This window comes from Lepisosteus platostomus, chromosome 5 (assembly GCF_059453375.1).
Source record: "Lepisosteus platostomus isolate fLepPlt1 chromosome 5, fLepPlt1.hap1, whole genome shotgun sequence".
NCBI classification, from domain to species: domain Eukaryota; kingdom Metazoa; phylum Chordata; class Actinopteri; order Semionotiformes; family Lepisosteidae; genus Lepisosteus; species Lepisosteus platostomus.
Window position 1 is genome coordinate 58,292,577 of NC_142615.1, and position 22,259 is coordinate 58,314,835.

Below are 22,259 nucleotides of genomic sequence, written 5' to 3' on the forward strand. Positions count from 1 at the left end.
AAAATCATATTAGCAATTCTGAGCGATATCTGCATACAGGCAATCCAACAAGAACGTTGAAATCTTTGAATATCATCTCTCTATATATTGCGCTGCTTTTCACTTGGAGTAAAACTATTGGATTGAAGGGTTAAAATGTATTGTTGTTATTTGGAGAAATCAATGAACTCGTGATTTTATATGTTTTAAAAGACGGTCATGCGCACAGAAAAAAGACAGTGCTGATTATTTTTCTGGAGACGGAGCACTGATGACCTATCCGAGCCAATTGATAAAGCCCACCCAGTGGATACTCTAGCAGAACGTGGAAGAACGTTCACCATTGTAATCAAGGCAACCACAGGAACAACATCAAGAAGCACAATCAATTCCCCATTTAAATCTTTCGTGTAAGGTATGCCATGTGAAAGCATGAAGTAAATCCCCTGATCTCTTTTGAACATGGACAAGGTATTTCTGATGGAGCGCAATGAGCAAAGATTTAATAAGCTACTCCTGCCGATGATTCAGCTTAAAGAAGTAAAAGCTTCACAAACAAAAGCAGCTCGCTACCACAGCCAATATTAAATGTACTTGGTGGCACATTACCATTTGCACTGGCTCAAAAGTGGTCTCGGCAGACGTTGTTCCCTACGTAAAGCTGAAAGCGCCAAAGAGCATTTCCACTGAGAAAAAAAATCTTTCTTGATGTTAAACATAGAGAGCCTGCCTTTTAGAAGTTCTCCCTCTAAACACCTTGTGCAGCCTCCCGACAGACTAACAAAAAGTGCCTTTTCACCAACTCAATTTATAATACGCCCCTCAAAACTCACAACCGAATAACAATCCATCCGTATATTTGATTTCCAAGATCCATTCAAGGCAACTTGGGTCTTCGCAAGCAAATAATTTCAGGGAAGAAACTCAGTTTAGTCAACTACTGGTGCATTCAGCACACCACTTGCTTTCGCTTGTCAGGGTGGCCGAGTGGTCTAAGGCGCCAGACTCAAGGACATGTGTCTTTCCAGCTGGCTTGGGTGTTCTGGTCTCCAAATGGAGGCGTGGGTTCAAATCCCACTCCTGACAGCTTCCATTTTTACCTCTCTTGAATTGTTCCAGTGCTAGCTGACAGTGAATGACTGAAATATAAAAGCAGCAGAAGAAAGCAAGCAACTCAGTGCAATTTGTGAGTATTCTGCACTGTTAAAATGCACAGGTTTTCATACTTTTTGGAATTCGTAGCTCAAGAAGTGACTCCTGTTTCATTTTCTATTCACCAACTCGATTTGCATTCCGCCCCTCACACCTCACAACAGAATAACAAACGGCTTCATGTGCCACAGCATTCCCCTGTAGATTCGGTTTGCACTATGAATTAGGCGACCCCGAATGAAATATTTTAGTGTTGGCTCAAATGTGAGGAATTTCATGAACCCTCAGAAAGGAACGCTTGCAGAAAATGCCAGCAATTCAAAGCGTGTAGGCAGCATGAACAGACCAATTCTGCAATTTCTTTTATCGCGGGCGGTGCTTTCCGAGTCGATGGCTCTGCATTAGAAATGAGAAGTGCTGAACTCTAAACACGTTCTTGCCATTACTGCTACTCCTGCTGCTTCTCCTTCATCCTCGAAAAAAGAAAAGACAGGCATGTTTTGAGTCTCAAAATGATCTTCTGGATCCACAAGAAACATGTAAATTTGATTGATTCCGCAGTATTTTGGATGTACTGTACTTATAACTTCCATCAAAGAGAGATTTCATCAGTTGCATGAAATTGAAACTTTCGACTTTTTGTCTGGTATTGAAAATATGTTAAAAAAAAACCATAAACAATTTTCTAACAAACAACTCATGAATTATTGCCAGGATCTATATTTAGCGTTCGGTGGTGATAACACTGCTGATATTGATTGAGTAGAAATCTATGATGTATTGACAGCTTTATCTGAAGCGAGAAGTCCTAGAACGCCATCTATGAAGTTTTAGGATTCATACCAAGAAATGCCTTTTGTTTCCCACCCCAACTGCTGCTTTTGCATTACACATAATGTGAACATTACCAGTTTTGGTAGCTTCTGGGCACAATTTTCCTAAACTGAAACTTATTACAAAATTCTTTAACCATGTCCAAAAATTGTAAATCAGGACTAATTTTAATATCAAATGAAATTACTACAGAAGAAAAGGTTTAACTGAAATATGAATAAGACTATGCAAGCCTAAAAAGTAGAACAATTCAATTTATATAACTTATTTTTTCATTTTTTGAGAGATGGGCTCACACACCGGAAGACACTAACGTTTCTCTTTGTTAGAGTATGTGAATAACAGTTTAACCCAAAATGTTTGCAATTGTGATTCTGTTAAAATTCAATAAATCGTCTATCAATAGTAAGAAATTATTAAGAAAGTAAGAAATTGTTTTATTTCATAAACTATAAGACAATGAAGAGAGTTTACTTCACTTTTGTTCTTTTGACTTAAGCGTTCAGGATCTGAACCCATCTGCGGATGGTTGTGTTTCTTGAATCTCTTTTAATCATCAAAAGTCGTTGTTTTGTGCTTCAGTTTTTTCTCGAGTTGTACCATGGATATTTTATGTGATCAATACTTTACATGCTCTTTTGCATTTTCCTTCACATACAGAAAAAGTTCAAGGTGTTCATGTCACTGTGCTGCACATTTACGCTGGACCACCTGTAACAGTACAGGACACGCAGTGAGGAATTCGTGCAGCTTTCAGCTCAATGCCGTGTCCAGAGGGAGGACTCGCTCGCTGAATGATCTCTCAGGAAATCCCGGGTGAGATTCAAAAGGTAAACCTGGCTCTCTATGAACACGAGCAAAGAGTTCTCACTCAACAGAAGATTGCGATGTGAGTACAGTAATATAAAACAACTGAAGATGCCAGGGATTGAACCCCGGATCTGTGGAGCAGTAAGTGACTTGTAGCGCTGCCATAAGAGATACTTACATAAAGTGCTTTTACTGACCATATTACAAATCTCAGGAAGTAAGGTCTTAAAACATTGGGCAGTAGTGGGATTTAAACCAACGCCCCTGAGAGATTGGAGCCTAAAATCCAGCATATTAGACCATTCAGGCACACTACCTCTGGCCCCTTCTCCTTTCCTCTCGTTGCTGAGTATAGGTGCCTCCATGAAATGGAGCCAGGTTTGAATCTCAGCCAATGCATCTCCAAATCATTTCAATTGAATCTGTGATCCTGTAGCACATCCTCTGAAACCAGCAATCAAAATTGGAAACGTCTTCTTCAACACTGAAAAGCTCCATTAGGACGAAGCAGTTGTACACAGGACAGCAGTACCATATGTGTTTTTGATTGATTCAGACTCGTTCTCAGTGGTTCTTGCTCACCAAATATCTTAAAAGCTGAGGAAGAACGCTACGAAAAATACTAATCAAAATACAAAATAATAATCATTATTCACCAGAAACAGCAGAAAAACTGGTCACAATTGTGATTATGTTGCTTCTCTGCTTCAGCAAGGTAATAAAGGACTCTCTGAAAGTAGTAAAGCACTAAAGCACTGCAAAACTGAATTCAAAATCATATTAGGAATTCTGAGTGGTGCCTGCTTACATGCAATCCAATACAGATGTTGTCTTTAAATAAGAATTCACTATGTTTCCCTGCCTTTTCCCTGGAGTGAAACTATTGGATTGAAGGAATTCTTATGACAGGTTTACAAGGTGCTGTTGATATTTGGATAAATCTATGAATTCGTGATTTTTATATACTTTAAATAACGGCCATACGCACAGAATAAAATTACTGATGATTTTTCCTGAGACGAAGCACAGCTTATCTTTCCAAGACAGCTGATAAAGGCAAGCCAGTGGATACTCTAGCAGAACATGGAAAAATGTTCAGCTTTGTAACCAACCAGGTATGCTTTGTGATTGCTTGAAGTGAAACCCACAATCTCTTTTGAACTTAGACAAGTTATTTCTGATGGAGCGCTATGCGGAAAGACTTAATCAGCTCTACCCCTGAGGATGACTCGACTTGAAAATGCAGAACATTAACGTTTCACCGATAAAAGGAGCACAACCGACATTAAAATTGAGGGCGCATTGTGATTTGCACTGACTCAAAAGTGATCTTGGTAGACAAGCTTCCCTGCTGAAGGTGGAAAAAAGAATTTGTGTTGAGAAGAAGAAACACTTTTTTCTCCCTGCTTTGATGTTAAGCTGATAAAGTAGCTTTTAACACATTGCTCCACTTGGTGGTTGTAACACAAAAACTCTTAGCAGCAGTGGGATTCAAACACACACCTCCAACAAGACTGGAGCCTTAATCCAGCACCTTAGACCACTCAGCCACACTAACCACTGTGTCCTGTCTCTTTGTCTCATTACTTGCCCGGAGGAAGCCGGGTGGCTTTTGCTCTTGTCCGACAGTGGCGTTATGACTATGGAACCGACTGCACCTGCTTTTTCTGAGATGCTTCCCCTCTCATGGTGAGATCTCGAATTCTTAAACACCTCTGGATAAAGTTCTTCTGTGGAGCAGGCTACAGACCTCTGCGTACAGCACCCTTGATGTTGTTTTATTTCTATAGCAGCACCCATCCGGAATTTGTTTTTGTTTTACTTTTTATTTGAACAACAAAATAGATTCAATATAAACAAGAGCACATATAACGTATTAATAGACTCGTGAGGGGCACATAAATAATACAATCAGACTTTATGGAAAAAAAGGTTAAACAAAGTAAATAAAAACAAGGTCCACACAGCTTTCATGTTCCTACATTTCGAAAGAGTCTGTAAATATCCATTTACGTCTATTTAGAACTATTCAAACGTAGAACTCTTTGCTGATTTAGGTGGTATATTTCCTCAATTACAGGACAGCACAAACAGTTCTTAATGCAGAAATGGAAGCCTGTCTAAATTTTCCTTTCTGTTAAAGACATTTCGGGAAGCACTTTTTTTGGGACACTGATTTTTCTCCTTTGGGGAGCTAAAGAAGACTATAGGGTGTGGCACAGTGGTAGTGTAGTTGATTCTAGCTCAGGAAGTTGTGCGTTCAAATTAGGTTGGGGGTCAGCTAAGAGTTTTTCACCATCTGCTGGTGCTGAACCCAGACTTCTCACCATGTAGTTGAGTTCTTCTCAATATCTCAGCATCTCCAAAACATCATGTCCAACTTTAGAGACAGCTACATCAGACAATGAAAGTTTGAGACCACTTTATTATTACAGGTTCTAGCAAACCTGAAAGCTAAGGCGTTTCAGGTCACTTTTTTAATTAAAAAAGTGTCTGAAGCCTCTAAATAAAATTAGGCTTTTTTAATTGTGTATGAAATTCACTCCCATGGGCTCTGAAAGGGGAAATATACTGTTGGGATCCTCGCAAGTGAGGTGTCTCTTCTTGTGGTGAAGCACAGTCATACCTGACTTGTCCGGAATGACCCAAGACAGACTTTATCCAGAAGCGACGGCACCACTCCAAGTAGAATGAGAGAGAAACACAGCCCGACACGGGGAGTCAAGAGGCTCACTAACACTAACATTCTTCACTAACATTTTGACCGTTTTACAATCACAATGACCGTTTCACATTAAATAAGTTTTTAAACCATCAATATTTAAGAAAAAAAATAGTACATTTTTTTCCAATTATTAAAAAAAACATTAAATGCCTTGATTGCATAAAGTTTCACAGACAGAAGCAGCATGCCAGCACAACCAACATTAAAATGGAGGGCACACTACGATTTGCATTGACTCAAAAGTGATCTCGGCAGACGTCATTCCCTGCATAACGCAAAAGGTGGCAAACCGCATTTGGTTTGAGTGGACGCAAGAAAGTTTTTGTTTTCTGCCTTGATGTCAAGCTGACAAAGTATCTTTAAACACTTTGCTTAGTTTCTCGAGAGACTGCCAAAAAGCAGCTCCCTCCCTTTGAAGTCAGTTGGAAGGGGTCTCAACAGAAGCACCTAACAAGGTGAGATTCAAACCCAAGCCCCTGAAGGGGCTGGAGCCTTAATCCAGCGCTTTCCACTGTTCAGCCACAGTTACCACTGTACTGTGTCTCTTTGTCACATTACTTGCTCAGAGAAAGCCAGGTGGCTTTCGCTCTTCTGGTCCGACTTAGTGGCATTACGACTGTGTAACGAACTGCACCTGCTTTTTTTGAGATGCTGCCATTCTCGTAGTGAGATCTAGACTTCTTTAACACCTCTGGATATAGTTCTTAAATGAAACAGGCTTCAGACCTCTGCGTACAGCACCCTTGATGTCATTTTAGTTTTACAGCAGCCGCATCCGGAAAGTTGTGTCTTTTACGTTTTATTTGAACAACAAAACTACATACAATACAAACAAGAGCACATATAACGTATCAAGAAAATCTTCAGGGGCACATGCTATAATACAATTACACTCTATGAAAAACGTTTACACGACGTTAATAAAGATAAGGTCCGCACAGCTTGTTCTTACATTTCGAAAGAGTCCGTATATACCCCTTTACGTCTATTTTGAACTGTTCAAACGTAGGACTCTTCCCAGACCATTTCACTTTATACCACATTCCTAAATGAGGATGCATCTCCCGTTTTAGAACTATTTTGGGCGGTATGGCTTATACAACACACCCACAGTATTCTAATGGTGGACTGCAGATCTGTGCTATAGTTCAGTCGAATTCGAAGGATCCAGCAATCGTACTGGATTTGACTAGGATTCTGAAATGTCACTTGCAAAAGTATTCGAGTTTGCTTGAACCTTTGATAAAAAAAAGTGATCTAATCTGAAACTACCCAGCTTACAATCTCTGAGGTAGTTGTCACTAAACTCGGACGTGATGTGGCACACATGTGCCGTGTGCCTTTACTTTTGTAAAAAACTGGTATCGGGAAAAGTTTCTTAATATTTCTTTTGATTAGCATGCAAGAAAATGTGATCATTACCTATGGAATTTCCCGCCAGCGTGGAGCTTGAATTCACAACCTTGAGATTTAGTGTTCAAGAGTCACAGAAGAGGTCGGCCTGGTCTTCAGTTTGCCAACGATAAGCTCCGGCAGTGCTCCTCTGTAAAGCAGCTTGTTTGGATCGGTTATGTGGGACGGCATTTTGATACTAAGATCATTTGCAGTGCACTCAAAAAACATAGATGAAGAAGGTGTCACAGTAAGGTGAACCCAAGGGCGAGGGATGTTCCTGCTTCGTGTACATCTACACCACCTAGCAATACAAACGGGGTGCTAGGGCCCCTCTACATTACCACAGGCTCTGTTTGTCTCCCAGAATCACCAATGCACACACAGACCAGCGACAAGCATTTGTAAAAAAGTGCCCTTTTTATTTTCCAACTACATGCACATTCACTGTCACCCAAAAACACAACGCAAACAGAATTCACAGCAGCAAAAGGTCCTTCCCAGGGTCAAAATGAATACAGAGGGGCAGCAGTCTTTCCTGTAAAATACATAAGAGAGGTTACTCGATCGTCTCTACTTAGTACCTGTAGTCTCTGATGGCCCACTTTGAGGAGAGGGGTATCGCCCAGTCCTATTTCCCCAGTCTCTGTTCAGGTAACACTAGAAATCCTCTGTGACTATATTACATTCCTCTCAGTTTGAATCGGCTAACTGTGCCAGTTTCCTTGTTCCTCACCTTCAGGTGTTAAAAGTCTCTGTACAGTACCTCTGTTCCAATGCCAATGTCTCTCGTTGTCGTCAGTTACTGAACCAGTAGATCCTTGCCTCCAGGTATTAGAAGTCTCTGCAGAGTTCCTCCGGGGTCTTGCACTCTGCAGCTTCCCTTGTGCTGCCTGTGTCGTCTCCAGGATCCAGTGGGAATCAGGAGCCCCCTCTGTTCTGTCTCAGGTCTTTTTTATCCCTCTCCTTAGCCAATCCCTTTCAGGGGGGTTTCCACTGTCCCTGTCAAAATCAGGTCTGCCCAGTATTTTTCCAGGAGGAAGCTTGTGTTGTTTGAGGGGTGTTGGAGTGCTGAGCTAGGTGTCATGGAACCTTATCAGTTCACCCCTTGGTCTGGCTAAAACTGGCTCAGCGACTCCTCACACCTCCAAGTCTCGATACCTAATTGCTCCCTGAACGACTTGGGTTTGACTGTTTTTACTGACTGTTCCTGTATTAATTGGGACAACTGCAGTCACCCCCTTGAGTGAGAGGCAACATTGACACCATCCTGGAAATCAACATCACCTAATCAATCACAGCCTGTTACTGCCTCAATGACCCACACCCTGTAACACAAATCAACATAACCCAATCAATCCCAGCCCGTGACTGCCTCAATGACCCACATCCTGCGACACAAGCTTCACCTGGAGCACAATGGCTGTGTTTTCAGCTACGGAAACTTCCTGTTGACAAGTCGGTGTTTGTGTTGCTTTTTCTGCTCAATGGAGCTGTATTAATGCAGGCACACGTGCTTCCACGGCAAGTTATTTTATTAGTGCTCACAAACCAACACACTGCAGACACCTCTGATACTGTCACTGCTTGTGGACCCCGTGTTCCTGCCGTCAGCCTACTATACCATGTTCATGCACATCTAGAAATATTACTGCTGTAGTACAGGAGCGAAAGACGAAACAAAAGCACACCCAGTTTAAAAAGGCATATCTGTCAACCGCTGAACTTTACAAGGATGGGATTCACACCCACATGTGCAGAGCACAATGGATTAGTAGTCCATCGCCTTACCACTCCACCACCTCATCCCAGAAGTTAGCCTCCTGACATGAGTTAGTGCTCAAGATGGTCGTCTTTCCTCTACTCAAGGATCATTTTCCTCTTCCACCTGCGATTTCACCATTTTCCTTGAAGATGTCAAACATAAAAAGCATATTGAGCTCCTTGGACTTGAAATTGCCAGATAAAAGCCATTTCTCATCACTTGCTCAGCGAGCAGGCTCAGCGCACACAGAACGCAGGTATCTCAGAGCGGTGTGTCTAAGAGGCTGTAAAAGGATAGCGTTCTGTTGGTGCTGTGGCTTAGCTGGTTAACGTGCATGTCTAGTAAATAAGTTTCTGGGTTCAAATCACCACAGTGCTTTTCTTCCTCTCTTGCCATGCAGAGTTGGTCGTTGTGGACAGCAACAGGTGTCTGCCTTAACTTTAATGGAAGTGTTCATTTCTGGAACAACTTTTTTAAAAACAAATTCCACACATATTGCGATAGATAAAATACTAATCTTCCCTGTCAGTGCAGAATAATTAGTGCCAGCTGGCATGAAAACGACAAAAAAAATGTTTTTGTCTTTAGCGTAAAACCTGTGAATGTAGAAGAAAAGATGACGAGTGTCAATTTTTATGGCACCGTGAGCTTGTCCTTCAGTCAAACACGTAGGTAATTCAAACACACCCAGAGATGCACTTTCAATTAGCTTTGACCTAAATACTATCTACTCCAGATGTGATTGGGCCTCTTTCCACATCCTGATATATGCAGAGAACACAAGCTTTTGGCACGAGTGAATATAAATATAAACATAAATACTATTCAATATATTGGAATTTTGTTGTATTTAAAAAATATTTTAGCTGGGGATCCTCAAATCAGGAGTGTAGAAAAGAACACCGTTAAACACCGGGAGTGCAGAACGTGATAAAAGTGTTCTTTAAACAAAAGGGGAAAATAGTGAATTTGTCTTTCACTTAAACGTTCATTGAATGCTCAGTAAACGCTAAAGCAGAGGCTCGTTTTGTGAATTCTCCTCGCATCAGATTGTCTTGCTTCGACCTTTAAATTGTACACTGTGTAGACCCTTCACTCTCCCTAACTCAATTAAAGAGCTGCAGGCAAAAGTGCCTATCAGTTTAGTTCAGTGGTAGAGCACTTGCATCTCGTGTATAAGGCTTTGTTTTCTACTGCCACTCTGGATTTCTTTTTAAATGCAACATCTTATCTGTGATTGTCTTTCATGTGACATCCCCCGTGTGTGAATTTCAGCATGACACATAAAATCGTTTGAGATGCTATTTTTAAAACAGACCAAACGAAAGACCTAGTAGCTAAATACAAGTAGAAAACACGTGAATCTAATTGAGAAAATTTGGACTGGAGCGATGTATAGTATTGTAATGGTTGGGGGTTCAGGTGGGCACCCTTGCCATTGCCACTTAAGTCAGCCCCCCACCGTCGGGGACTCAAACCTGCGACCGCCACCATAGCTCAACAGGGACCCAGCCGCTTGAGCTTAGGGACGGTCTCCCTTTAGTTCAACAGGCTGGGTCCCTGTTGAGTGATGCCAGAGGTCTGGGTTTGAGTCCCTGACGGTGGGGGACTGACCTGATGTGGCAGTGGCGAGGATGCCCATGTGAACCCTGGAGCGTTACATTGGTGTCAGCAGTGGGATGGGATAGCCCTTTGCTGAGGTTGGTGAGTTAAGCGGAGAGTGTAACGCATACGGCCACCATTGAGTGTGTAAGAGCCGGCTTACCAGAGCGGTGATGTCACTGCCCTTCCCTGTAATAGCAGGGCCACAGCCGCAGGACTGAAGGGAGATTGCTCTTTAGCTCAACAGGCTAGGTCCCTGTTGAGTGATGCAGGAAGCCTGGGTTTGAGTTCCTGGTGGTGGGGGGCTGTTGTGAACACCGGAGTGCTACAGTATTACTAATAGCAGCACAAAGCTCACAGTGGTGGCTTTAGGGTATCAGAGCCAGTGGTGCAATTGATAATGTGTTTGACTTTGGCTCAGAAGATTGCAGGTTTGACTCCTCCCTGGCTCGTTAAGCTTTTAAACTACACTTCTCAGCGTACACAACCCTTCTATCGACTGGATGAGTCTCCCGTTACGTCTCCAATTCTTTCCGCACATTCTGCTTGTTTCACCACCGTTACTGTTGGACCACAGTCACAGAATCGAGGAGAGATACGGTTCCGATAAACTGTCTTAAATAATCATGTTGAAAAAGGTGACAAAGTTTATTTTTCTTTAACATAACCTTACATTTGCCTGTTCAGTTCAAGTTATTTTCTGTACCTGCAAATTCCCCAATTTTTCTGCTGTCTCCTGAGAGAGACATGTGTCAAATCACAATAAGTAATACAATCTATTCAGTTAACACCCAGATGTAACAGAACACATTTAAGACTTACACCCCCTTTAAATATGTATTTCCTTCATTTCAGTTTTCTTACCTCCCCAGGATACCTGAAAGTTCACTATCCCATATTAAGGACTATACATGCATTACCGGTAATACAGCTACTAATAAAGATATACATTAATCTCAATTATTAATAAATTACACTTTTATTAATAAAGACATGTATTCATCAAATTCATTGTGAATAGTTGTGGTGTCTAGAAAACAATTTTAGCTACAGTAAATATTTCAAGCGAGTGGTGCGTATGTTCGTTACTTTGTGACTATATTATTTCCACTACATTCAGAACAGTTCAAATGCGATCGACTGTTCCTCTACTGAACTACATAAACCCTGTGAAGAGGTGGTTTAAGTTAGTCTCCTACATCGGTAACATCTAATGGGCAGCATATGTTATTTTAGGTTTGTTGCAATTGAGAACAGGTTTAGTATGGAGCTGCTGACAAATTTCAGCAGCCACGTTCGTTGCAATGACCCGTTGTAGGGTCATTGCCAATCAGCTGCAAGAAAAAAAAAACATCATTTGTGCCTTTATTTAAAAAAAAGAAAAACAGAGTAGTAGTTTATGTGGTAATTTCAGGTACAATGTAAGAACTTAAGTTAACTAGTCCCACAGTAATGCGTGGGGTCCTATCAATAGAAAAAAAATACTTGTAACCCAAAAACACAACAACCACGATGCGAGAAGCCTTCCGGGAACCTAGGTAAATCACTGTAGTAGTCTAACGACTACAGAAAATAAAATAAAAAAAATACTTAAAGGAACAACTTCAAAACAAAAAGAACATTAAAAACAAATCTGGGAAACAACAAAAACAGAATCTAATGCAAGAGCTTTTTCAAGTCTTCGGTACACCATCGTGCTCCCTTAGTCCCAGTAGACCTCTCATCTAAGAAGATGAGATATCTCTCATCTGTCTGTGTAGAGATCAGCTGGGGGTCCACAGCTGATGGGAATTTAAGTAGTGACCTGCGTCAGCTGCAAAGGAAAAAGTATAGGTTTATTCCATGCTGAAAGGAGAAGGAAACAACGTGGACCCTTCTTCGGGTGTGACGTGGAATAAACCTTTACCTGTTCCTTTGATGTTAATTTAGACTCCAGCAAACACCTAACAGGCTACAATCCCTTTAGATAAGGTGTTAAGGACGACCTATAAGTAACAGTATCTAAAGTGGACGGTTGCTTTCGGTAGCTAGAGACAGGCTACACTGCTCCAGGTGAGGCTCGAACTCACAACCTCGGCATGACTCCGCTGTGCACTGCTGTATAAGTACCGTACGCTGACCGATTGCGCCACTGGAGCCACATAGATTACTTTACCTTCACACACTGACGTTGCACAAACACAGGGTGAAAACGATTTCGGCATGTTTTCCGTCTCTCCGTGGGAGAAAGGGACAGTAAAAGAGCGAGGAAACTACAAGGGAAGAAAATGAAAAAATAGTGCTCACTGCCGAAGAGGGAGGAGAGAGATGGTCAGACACGTAAATCAGCCCGGCGGATTTACACTACAAATTTGTCATTTGTAGTGACATTTATGAGTCTTCATGTGTCTGAAACTGTCCAGTTTGTATTTTCGTTTCACAAATCCAGTAAACTTGAATAAGACTCTATTCTTTACTTCTCCTGCCATTGCAATTTGCGCACAGATTTTGTTTTTCAAAATGTATTAGCCTTGATGGGAAAAAAAAACTAAACTGTCTGTGCGGTGGCCAAGTGGTAAGACATCGGTTTCGTAAACCTAAGAGCGCGGGTTCAAACCCCCTCCGTGCCTGGTTTGCGTGCCACGATATACCTTTATCTAAATCGTCAATTGTCTTGCAATGTAGAAATCTCTGTAATAATAAGAAAAGAAAAGTAGTTAATAATCCTTTGACAAAGTAACGGGCATCCTCCACTGCTTGTCAGGATGGCTGAGTGGTCTTAGGTGCCAGCCTCAAGAACTCAATCGTGTGTAGTGACAGTTGTTATTCACAACCCGGATTTCTATGGAAGCCCGTTTCCGCCAGGGAGTAAAAAAAAAAACCGCTATGGTATCTCAGAATTGCGACTTAGCAACTCAGAATTCCGACTTTATATCTCACATTTGCTACTTCGAAATAGCCCATATTTCAATGTCTGTCCTTTTGTTATTGTAACGGATTCGGGTTCTAGGGCTTGTGCCCTCTTGAGTTTAGCTCAAGATGCAACAGGATTATAAATGAATTCTCCCGCCCTACATTCCAAGATATGGAATCTTATTTTTCTTGAAGTTTCTGATGTTGGTCGTTATTGGAAATTGCCCGGTGATATCGACTCAGGTAGTCAGTTGTTACGTGCTGTAATTCGATACATGCAAAGCATTTGTATTCCCTCAAATTATTAATTATTAAGGTCAATAATGTACTAAACAGTACATGCCACTTTTTCTCTAGATGATGTTCACGATGGAACAGTGAGAAAGGCGTGCCTAGATGTGCTTGAACCAACACCTTACTATCATTTTAGTACCGACCTGCCTGCACTGACCAATGGTACCACAGAGACTCCAACGGGTCGGTTTTACCCAGTTTTTGGGTAAAAAATAATCTGCACTTTTAAGCAAGCATTTTATTTCAAATTGTGAAATTTTTGTGTAAGTTTTTCTTGAAAAATGTTGTTTCAGAAAGAAACTGAGTTGACGATAATAGCCCTGTCAGGAGAATATCGAACTTTTCATCTCAGCTAGTTCTTCTGTGGAACACGCTTCAGAACTCTACGTACAACGCCTTTGATATCATTTTATTTTTACAGCAGCCGCATCTGGAAAGTTTTTTTTTACTTTTTATTTGAACAACAAAATAGATTCAATATAAACAAGAGCACTTATAACATCAGTAGAATCGTCAGGAGTACATAAAATAATATAATTATACTTTCTGAAAACGATTAAACTAGGTAAATGAAGATAAGGTCCGCGCAGCTTTAATGTTCTTATATTTCAAAAGAGTCTGTAATTAACCCTTTTCGTCTTTTTTGAACTATTCAAACTTAGGACTCGTACCAGACCATTTCACTCTACGTACAGTATATCTCATTTCGTAACGAAAATGTATTTCCTGTCTTAGAAATGCTCTGGGCGGTATGTCTTACACAACGCACCTAAAGTATTCTAATCGTGGAATGCAGATCTGTGATATTGCCGAATTCGAGGGATCCAGCAATCGTACTGGATTTGACTGGGATTCTGAAATGTCTCTTACAAAGGTATTTGTGTTTGCTGGAACTTTTAATAAAAAAGTGATCTGAGACTTCCTAGCTTCCAGTCTATAATCTCACTGTAACTAAACTAGGATGTGATGTTTCGCAGATGTGCAGTGTGCCTTTACGCTTGGCATGTTCAAGACTATTCGTTGCGTGAGCTCCTCACTGCATGTCCTGTACTGTATTGTGATTTCGTCTTATCTACGAGGAGTACAGCGACTAGAACGGCTTGAACTTTTTTTTGGTATATAAAAGAAAACGCTGAAGCACATACAAAGTAACTAACATCGATGATCGTTCGCTGTACACGTATGCCCCCCCTTCACTGAAATAACATAGACGAAGGAAGCTCTCTTGTCTTGGGCTGCTGTCACCCGGATTCAAAGCGCGGGTATTGCGGTCACAGCACAAAGTACGGTCCACTATACCATCGCGGTGAGCTGGGACAGACTATCGTTAATTTTATTCAAATGCTCACAGTGCCTTTAATCTGAAGGATTCATATACCGTGCTCATGAGAAAGTCACAAACCTGTCATCTACACACTGTTCCCAGATACAGTACTTATAATGAAGTATATATTTTATTTCTTTCTACTCGTTGATAAGAAAAAAGTGAAATTATGTAATTAGGGATACTGTATGTCTTTTTTTCATGGGGAAAACTAGCCCGAGCAAATGTAAAGTTTAGAGTAGCGCTCAATAAAAATGATCAGAACCCAAAAGCGCTTCTTATGCGCATCAGTATATTCCGAAACCACTGGTTCTGCAGAAGAAATAAGAAAAGCCGAACTCAAAGCACTGCGGTGCCATTACGGGTACTCTGTCTGCTGCTGCTTTAAGATCTACTCACACCGTGTTGCCATTAAGGCTACCTAGTTAAAAAAAAACTTATCGTCACCTTTTTGAACGTGATTATTAGACACCCGTTAAATCTCCACCGAGGTTTCTTGAGAGATCGTTCAGCGAGCGAGTAATAAAAAACTACTTTGCTTCCAACCTCTGCTGTCACTGTAAACTCGGACGTGATGTTCTGCAGATATGCAGTGTGCCTTTCCTCTTGTCGTATTCAAGAGTACTCACTGTGTGAGCTCCTCGCTGCGTGTTCTGTACTCTACTGTGATTTAATTTAGATGATTACGTGGAGTAGAGTGACAAGATCTACTTGAACATTTTCGGTTTGTGAAATGAAACACTAAATACACTACTGTAAATACAAGTAATGGACATTTAAAATAACCACAGTACAGCTAGAAGAGTGAAAAATAAAAGACTACTTAGAATGACATTCACAATAGACTTAAGAACGGCACAGCCGCCCGAACAGGGACTTGAACCCTGGGCCCTCAAATTAAAAGTCTGATGCTCTACCGACTGAGCTATCCGGGCTCTGAAAAAGAACCGACACTGGCGGGATCGTGGCAAGTCACGTGTCTCTTATGCCGAAGAGCAGTCATACCTGACCCGTCTGGAATGACCACTGACAGACTTTATCCAGAAGCGACGGCACCACGCCCAGTAGAATGAGTGAGAAATACAGCATGACATGGGTAGTTAAGCGGCTCCTACAATCCATCTTTCCTCACATTACTGATTTTTTTCAATAGCATTTTGACCTTTTTTCACATTCAGATTTTTTTCACATTTAATAAAATCTTTTAATCAACAACATTAAAAAGAAAACAAATGGAACATTTTTTGGAACAATTATTAAAAAAAAACTTTCAATGCCTTGGTTGTATACGTGTGCACACCCTTTATAAAGGGAGTTGCAACAGTGCTGAAATTTAAAGAGCATTTCCGTAGAGAAAACAGCATTTTTTCTGCCTTGATGTTAAGCTTAGGGAGCCTGTCTTTTAGAAATTCTATTTCTTAACACCCTGCACAGCCTCCCGACAGACTAACGAATATTTTTGGGAGAAATTGGCTCACACACCGGAAGACACTAACGTTTATTTATGTTAGAGTATGTGAATAACAGTTTAACCGAAAAAGTTTGTAATTGTGATTTTGTAAAAAATCAATAAATCGTCTATCAACAGTACGTGATTATTAAGAAATTGTTTTATTTCATAAACTATAAGACAATTAAGACAGTTTATAGGTCATAAACGTGGCTTATGTTCTTTTAACTCTGGCGTTCAGGATCCAAACCCAGGTGCGGACGATTGTGTTTCTTGAATCTCTTGTAATCATCAAAAGTCGATGTGTAGTCCTTCAGTACTTTCTCGAGTTGTGCCATGGATATTTCATACGATCAATACTTGTCATGCTCTTTTGCATTTTCCTTAAACGGAAAAAGTTCAAAGTGTGTTTATGGCTGTGCTTCACATCTACACGAGAGCAGTACAGGACACGCAGTGAGGAGCTCGTGAAGCTTTCAGTTTAGTGCGGAGTTCAGAAGGAGGATTCGCTCGCTGAATAATCTCTCAGGAAATCCCGGGCGAGATTCAACAGGTGTTTTCTGCAACAGCCACGACAAGTGTGAAGCAATCTCTGGATTTCCTGAATTTGAACTAAATTATTACTTCAAATAATTTAAGGTTTAACAGAACTAAATGAGGTACATTTAAAACAGCAGCGCAACTCTGCAGCAAGTCGAGTGTGCCTGCACACTCGCAACACAAGCAAAGAGTTCTCACTCAACAGAAGATTGCGATGTAAGTAATGTAATACAAAGCACCTGGAGATGCCAGGGATTGAACCAGGGACCTCATACATGCGAAGCATGCGCTCTACCACTGAGCTACATCCCCGATGGCAAAGGTAATGGAACAGACTTGTCCAGATGCTCACTGATCACAATCCACCACTCACGAAGAATGTCTCCAGTTTCCCACTTTCGCGTTTCCTCTACTACAGAGTAAATTAATGGGAATGAAGAAATAAGAAAGGAAAAATAATCGCATTGAAGCTTCAAGAGACTGGGCACAAATAAATCTATTATTTTTGTATCCAGTCACACGTGCGACGGTGGTTAATTCCCAGACGGGGGAGTGCTTTTTTTCTATCTCCTTACTCGACTGTCTTTCAATTCTGTTTTATTTGAAAGCTTTTTGCATCTTTTAAGTGCTCTTGATTAAACTATGCATAGAAAAACAGCACTACTGATGATTTTCATGGACCGATGCACACTTGTTCTGTACAACTCGAGTGACAAAGCCCTGTCTGCAAATATTGTAGAAGAAAATAAAAGGGTGAAACAACGCCCCAACCACAGGAATGGTAATAGGAAGGATCGTGTTCTTATTTGATAAGTCCTTTTGAGATGTCTTGGCAATGCACACAGTCGTTAGAGCTGAAAAATTTACTTTTAGTGGTGTTTTTAAACAAAGATGGAACATGTTATTTCTATACCAGGAAGAAAGGAGCAGACTTTAACTTTAAGAGGCAAAAACGACACCTTATCAAAGCTAATATTAATTAAAATGACATCACAACAAAAGAGTGGAGCCTTCAGTGAATAAAATTAGTTTTCATTGGACGTGTGTGTCTCCATAACTTTGTAGGTGAGAGAGAGGATTGTGTTAATTTGCAGGTGCTTCTCGGAAGTGCGTTGGTGGTACAGGCGCCTTCCAAATAATTGAGTCGGGTATGAATCCCAGCCAGTACAAACACAAATCTTTTCAAGATAATTTATGGTCCGCTAACATCTTTTGAAACACTACAACAGGTAACACCCCGTGTGAAACATCATGAACATCTGTTAAAGCCTGAGTTTTACATCACAATTACAAACTTTTTCGGTTAAACTGTTATTCACATACTCTAACATAAATAAACGTTAGTGTTTTCCGGTGTGTGAGCCAATTTCTCCAAAAAAATATTTGTTAGTCTGCCGGGAGGCTGTGCAAGGTGTTAAGAAATAGAATTTCTAAAAGATAGGCTCCCTAAGCTTAACATCAAGGCAGAAAAAATGCTGTTTTCTCTACAGAAATGCTCTTTAAATTTCAGCACTGTTGCAACTCCCTTTATAAAGGGTGTGCACACGTATACAACCAAGGCATTGAAAGTTTTTTTTTAATTATTGTTCCAAAAAAATGTTCCATTTGTTTTCTTTTTAATTTTGTTGATTAAAAGATTTTATTAAATGTGAAAAAAATCTGAATGTGAAAAAAGGTCAAAATGCTATTGAAAAAAATCAGTAATGTGAGGAAAGATGGATTGTAGGAGCCGCTTAACTACTCATGTCATGCTGTATTTCTCACTCATTCTACTGGGAGTGGTGCCGTCGCTTCTGGATAAAGTCTGTCAGTGGTCATTCCAGACGGGTCAGGTATGACTGCTCTTCGGCACAAGAGACACGTGACTTGCCAGGATCCCGACAGTGTCGGTTTTTTTTCAGAGCCCGGATAGCTCAGTCGGTAGAGCATCAGACTTTTAATTTGAGGGCCCAGGGTTCAAGTCCCTGTTCGGGCGGCTGTGCCGTTCTTAAGTCTATTGTGAATGTCATTCTAAGTAGTCTTTTATCTTTCACTCTTCTAGCTGTACTGTGGTTATTTTAAATGTCCATTACTTGTATTTACAGTAGTGTATTTAGTGTTTCATTTCACAAACTGAAAATGTTCAAGTAGATCTTGTCACTCTACTCCACGTAATCATCTAAATTAAATCACAGTAGAGTACAGAACACGCAGCGAGGAGCTCACACAGTGAGTACTCTTGAATACGACAAGAGGAAAGGCACACTGCATATCATCACGTCCGAGTTTACAGAGACAGCAGAGGTTGGAAGCAAAGTAGTTTTTTTATTACTCGCTCGCTGAACGATCTCTCAAGAAACCTCGGTGGAGATTTAACGGGTGTCTAATAATCACGTTCAAAAAGGTGACGATAAGTTTTTTTTTAACTAGGTAGCCTTAATGGCAACACGGTGTGAGTAGATCTTAAAGCAGCAGCAGACAGAGTACCCGTAATGCCACCGCAGTGCTTTGAGTTCGGCTTTTCTTATTTCTTCTGCAGAACCAGTGGTATCGGAATATACTGATGCGCATAAGAAGCGCTTTTGGGTTCTGATCATTTTTATTGAGCGCTACTCTAAACTTTACATTTGCTCGGGCTAGTTTTCCCCATGAAAAAAAGACATATCCCTAATAACACAAGTCCAAAACCAAGTATAAAGTCCAAAACCAGAAGATACATCAGAGCAAGAATTAAAAACCACGAAGGCCGGGTTGGAACCGAGGAACCGAGGAACCGAGGTTAAAACCTTAACGGGACCAGGCGCTTCCAGGTCCCGGACTCGCACGATATGGAAATCAGATGCAGAGATAGATGAGCGTCAGCGCCTGGCTTTTAAGGTGGGCTGGGAATGGGAAACAGGTGCACAGAATAAAGTCTTAAGTGAAAGGGCTGGAGCACCCTTAAGGAGGGGGAACTAATATCGTGACATGTGCTCTAGGAACCCTGCAGGGGGCGGTGCAGCGGTGGAGCATGCCTGACCCTCGGCTGAGTGGTCATCTGGAGCACCTGAGTGATCTGGGATTGTTATCCCATTCTCACTGTTCAGGTCCACCCTGCACACTTCCTGATTGAGGAATCCCTCTATCGGCATGTTTACAATCGTTCGCCGGGCGTGGGTGTAGGACACCTGCTCGCTCCCCCCTTCCCTCGCTAAGGGTTCAGGGAGCTGCCCCAGCAGTGGGATAGCTAGTTCACTGCCTTCGAACTCGCTATCACCCACCAGGCCCATGTCAGTGCGGGCGGGGATTCTGACACCCCCCTTTGCGATGTCCTGCACTGGCAGGCGGGTGACTTGACCATCCAGCTCCAGTCTGGCTGAACCACTGTTGGTCAGACTCAGACTGACAGACTGAGCTGGTGGCTGTAAGAAAACCGGGTCGGCTTTCATTCCCTGTCCCTTCTGGGGGACTGGGTGTGTTGGCAACCCTGCCGTTGAGGCAGGAACAATCAGGTCAGTCTCACTCACTACCTGGTAGTTGTGAGAAATAATGTTACCTGACTGCAGGTTCCCTGGGTCACAGCAGAGGGAATCGGCATCTGGGATCAGGTGTGTCCACAGCGCAGTAGTCTCAGCGTCCAGCTGGACCTCCTGTCTAACCTGTGAATGTTGCACCAGGGGCACCTGGCGGTGGCCCTGTGACAGCTGCTCAAGCAGATCCTCACTAATAGAGGACCTCTCAGGGCTAAGGGTGAGGGCTACATCACCAACCTGCTCTCCTGCCATCTTGATCCCTTCCACCACTGCAGGGTGGTGTTCCTGACCCCTCTTGGGTGCCAGGGTGCACAGGGAAAGCTCCTTTTCATCGCCAGGTGGGGAGATCTGCTCCTCTTTAGGGATGTAAAAGGGGTGTGCTTTACCTGGTGGATCAGGCGGCTGCTTGGAGAACCTCTCCTGTGGCATGGAGGCTGTTGGGACCTTGGCCGGGACACGACTTCCCTGTATATCTGGGAAACAAGGAAATATTTTTATTTCTTGTCCAGAGGGAACAGAAGGAATCTCCACATAGGCTTCTGTGTTCGGTGGGCACTGTGTAAGTGTCAAAACGTGTTTTTCAGCAGAAATAAACATGTTTCTGCAACTTTGGCTACCCCCATGTAACTTATGGGGCAGGAGCAACAGACTTTTCAAAACGTGTTTTTCAGCCTGATATAAACGCGTTTTTTTCAGATTGTTGAATCCCAATGTAACTGCTAGGCTCAGAAGATCTCACTGCCTCAGATCTTAACCACAGTGTGCGGAAAGTGTCAAAACGTGTTTTTCAGGCAACTGTACAGAAGGCTTAGGAGCCTTGACCTGTTTCCACACCTTGCCTTTCTGGTGATCCACCAACAGTTCCTCTCTGAGTCGCATGCCCTTTTCTTTTTCTACCCGTTTGAGCTTGCCGTATGACATCAAACACCTTTCAACCTCAGTGTCAATCAATGTCTCACTGGGTAAGACATCTCCCATGGCAGCCTCGAGGTAAAAGCTTCTTGCTTTTCCTATGTGTTTTACTGCCTGCTCTGTGACTTCAGGGGTGGAGTCAGCACTCGCTTGGGAGTGGCTGACCTTATCCAGGCAGGAACCCTTCCGCTCAATCAGATAGACTGAGGGAGGGAGAGGGGGCGGGTCTCCGCCTCCTCCAGTGGAGAGTATCAGCTCATTCACGCTTCCGGCAGCCTTGGGGAGCGGTTGTCCCTGTCCTAATAAAGCTTGTTCAAGCCTGGCCAGGCGGGCGGCTACTGAATCCTTTTGTTCAGCTTTATCTAGCCCTTTCCCTCCCCCGGTGTTCTCATGGCACTTAGGATGCTGGGTGCGGTCCTGTGTGAGTGCTTTGGAACGGGGCTTAGCCAGCTCAGGAGCCTGTGCTCCTTCGAGCAGGAGGGAGTTAACCCTGCTGGCTCTGACGGCGAACACAGTCGCTTTAACAGCTTTTTGCTCAGAGCGACTTTGGACATCATACTTCCAGGCTTTCTGCACGAATCTCTTAATATCAGTCATTTTCATGGTCTGTGCATCTGTATGCATTAAGATCATCTTTCTGACTGATGGGTGGAGATTCGCGATGAGTAAACCCTTGAAATGTGTGTTCTCTTCGCAACCCTCATCATTTCGCCCTGCAAATTAAGTTTGTCTAAGTCTCTCGTAATATTCGCGAGGGGACTCTGCTCTCTCGTGCTTAATGTTAAGGGTGGTGGCTATCGCGGCAGACGGGTCAATAAAATCACTGTATTCTTCGATAAGTGTTTGACACAGCTGCTCAAAATCATTACAGACTTTTTTTATCTGCCTAGCCATCCACTCATGTACAGCTCTGCTGGTAGTTTTCCTGACCAGAAACACTTTCTCCTGTTCTGTGGCGTTTGGCAGGTACTGCAGGGTATACCTGAGGTCTTGAATATAACTCTCGATGCTAGAGATATAGAAGAACAGGGGACGTCTGACATTACATGTTACAGGTGAGGACTAACAACGCACAAAGCAGATGAATGCGGAGCGCG

The 22,259-nt window shown here is 42.2% G+C and overlaps 5 non-coding genes across 5 annotated transcripts; 2 read left to right on the forward strand and 3 right to left on the reverse strand.

The window, feature by feature from the left end:
• Positions 1-952: 952 nt before the first annotated feature.
• Positions 953-1,065, forward strand: trnal-caa (transfer RNA leucine (anticodon CAA)). Its single transcript has 2 exons — positions 953-990; positions 1,020-1,065. It is a non-coding gene; the product is annotated as a tRNA-Leu (tRNA).
• An 11,238-nt stretch (positions 1,066-12,303) lies between these two features.
• On the reverse strand, positions 12,304-12,397 carry trnai-uau (transfer RNA isoleucine (anticodon UAU)). The gene is made up of 2 exons: positions 12,360-12,397; positions 12,304-12,339 (listed from the first exon to the last, which is right to left on the reverse strand). It is a non-coding gene; the product is annotated as a tRNA-Ile (tRNA).
• Positions 12,398-15,631: 3,234 nt separating this feature from the next.
• On the reverse strand, positions 15,632-15,704 carry trnak-uuu (transfer RNA lysine (anticodon UUU)). Its single transcript has one exon. It is a non-coding gene; the product is annotated as a tRNA-Lys (tRNA).
• Positions 15,705-16,999: 1,295 nt separating this feature from the next.
• trnaa-cgc (transfer RNA alanine (anticodon CGC)) lies at positions 17,000-17,071 on the reverse strand. The gene has a single exon. It is a non-coding gene; the product is annotated as a tRNA-Ala (tRNA).
• Positions 17,072-18,661: 1,590 nt separating this feature from the next.
• On the forward strand, positions 18,662-18,734 carry trnak-uuu (transfer RNA lysine (anticodon UUU)). The gene has a single exon. It is a non-coding gene; the product is annotated as a tRNA-Lys (tRNA).
• The last annotated feature ends 3,525 nt before the right edge of the window (positions 18,735-22,259 follow it).